At 54.1% G+C, this 2402-nt stretch overlaps 1 pseudogene; it reads right to left on the bottom strand.

Moving 5' to 3' along the window:
• Positions 1-246: 246 nt before the first annotated feature.
• Positions 247-1537, bottom strand: LOC130200859 (potassium voltage-gated channel subfamily A member 1-like; annotated as a pseudogene).
• Positions 1538-2402: the final 865 nt, after the last annotated feature.

The following is a 2402-nucleotide window of genomic DNA, read 5'->3' as shown; positions in this document are numbered from 1 at the left end:
CCCAATAGTCCTACTGAGGGATGGATTACCGAACGAGCCTACCGGCACCAGGGGCCCATGAGCTCAGGGGGCCCCTAAGCCCAGGGGCCCATGAGCTTAGGGGCCCCTGTTCCATACGGACTGTTTTGTTAGCGATGTTTAAAAAAAAAAAAAGATGTAAATTGTTATTTATTTTTTTGCGGGTGGGGGGGGGGGGCCTTGACACGTCCAGGCCCAGGGGCCCGTGGTTTCTTAATCCGTCCATGGTTACACGTCGGTGTGCGCGTGGCGCGGGCTGTAGTTGGTGAACTTGAAGGAGTCCGGGTCCTCGGACTGGTTCAGGGACAGCTTGCTGCCCCCGAACCGTGGCTGCAGGCCGCAGGTCACGTGCGTGTACCGGAACTGCTCCTCGCCCTCCGTCTCGCGGTGGTAGAAGTAGTTGAAGTTGGACACGATGACCGGCACCGGCAGCGCGATGGTGAGCACGCCGGCGATGGCGCACAGCGAGCCCACCACCTTCCCCCCGATGGTCACCGGGCACATGTCCCCGTAGCCCACCGTCGTCATGGAGACCACGGCCCACCAGAACGCGTCCGGGATGCTGGAGAACCCCGAGTCCGGGTCGTCGGTCTCGGCGGCGCTGGAGAAGAGGATGACTCCGATGAAGAGGAAGAAGATGAGCAGGCCCAGCTCCCGCATGCTGGCCTTGAGGGTCTGCCCGAGGATCTGGAGCCCCTTGGAGTGCCGCGACAGCTTGAAGATCCGGAAGACCCGCACCAGGCGGATGACGCGCAGGATGGCCAGCGACGTGGCCTGCTGGCCGTTCTGCTGCTCCGCCAGCTCCAGGCCCAGCGTGATGAAGTACGGCATGATGCCACGATGTCGATGGAGTTCATGAGGTTCTTGAAGAACGCGGGCTTGCTCGGGCACGCGAGGAACCGGACAAGCAGCTCGAAGGAGAACCAGATGATGCACAAGGTCTCCACGATGAAGAACGGGTCCGTGAAGGGGTTCGGCTCCTGTGCGCGCGCGTCTCCAGGCAGAAGATGACGATGGAGATGGGAATGACCAGCACGGACACGATGGCGATGGCCCGGGCCGGTCCGGAGCTCTCCGGGTACTCGAACAGGAGCCAGACCTGGCGCTGGAAGTCCCGCTACGGCAGCGCGCGCTGCTCCTCCTGGATGAAGCCCTCGTCCTCCTTGAAATGCTCCACCACGTCCTCCCCCAGCTCGTAGAACTTGATCTCCTCCATGAAGATGTCCACGGGCATGTGGACGGGTCTCCGGAGCCGCCCCCCGGACTGGTAGTAGTACAGGATGGCGTCGAAGCTGGGTCGGTTCCGGTCGAAGAAGTACTCGTTCCGGAGCGGGTCGAAGAAGCGCATCCTCTTCGTGGGGTCCCCCAGCAGCGAGCCGGGGAACTGGGCCAGGGTCTTCAGCTGGGTCTCGAAGCGCAGCCCTGAGATGTTGACCACCAGCCGCTCGCAGCAGTCCTGGTCCTGGTCCTGGTCCCGGACTCGCTCCGGGTCGTGCGCGTCACACGCGGCCACACTCAAAAAAACGATTCAAGCCCTTCTTAGAGGTGACACATTTAAATATTGTTTGATACATTTAAATAAATCAATTACAAAAATAGATATTTATATTTGGGTGTAACACAAAATGTATGAATACTTTCATTTATTAGATTTATTTAGGTTAGATGGTGTGCATATCAACTCAAAATAAATGTGTTTCATTGAGGACTACCCTTTGCGCATGCGCCAGCTGAAAATCAGTTGTTTACACTTTCAGGGCTGTACGGTGGTGTAGTGGCTAGCACTGTCGCCTCACAGCCAGAGGGCCGTGGGTTCAATTACCACTCGGGGTGTTCCTTCTGTGTGGAGTTTGCATATTTTTTTAGTTAGTTACCTTTGCATTGAAAATGCGGAAGGTTATGTTTTGATCGCCGTGTATTTATTTATTTATTTATTTGTATGCGTGTTATTCGCAAAACTCAAAAAGTATTGAACCGAATCGCATGAAATTTGGTGGGATGATTGTTTATTATCCGGGGACCAGTTGATTCGATGTTGGGATCGATCGGGTCAAAGGTCAAAGGTCATGAACAGGTCAAAATCTTTCGCAGAACTCAAAAAGTATTGAACCGAATCGCATGAAATTTGGTGGGATGATTGTTTATTATCCGGGGACCAGTTGATTAGATTTTGGGATCGATCGGGTCAAAGGTCATGAACAGGTCAAAATCTTTCGCAGAACTCAAAAAGTATTGAACCGAATCGCATGAAATTTGGTGGGATGATTGTTTATTATCCGGGGACCAGTTGATTAGATTTTGGGATCGATCGGGTCAAAGGTCAAGGTCAAAGGTCATGAACAGGTCAAAATGTTCTTGAATCGCATGAAATTTGGTGGGATGAT

The sequence above is a fragment of the Pseudoliparis swirei genome, chromosome 10, assembly GCF_029220125.1.
Source record: "Pseudoliparis swirei isolate HS2019 ecotype Mariana Trench chromosome 10, NWPU_hadal_v1, whole genome shotgun sequence".
NCBI classification, from domain to species: domain Eukaryota; kingdom Metazoa; phylum Chordata; class Actinopteri; order Perciformes; family Liparidae; genus Pseudoliparis; species Pseudoliparis swirei.
Note: the sequence above shows the minus strand (reverse complement) of the source record. Positions and strands in the feature narration are given on the sequence as shown.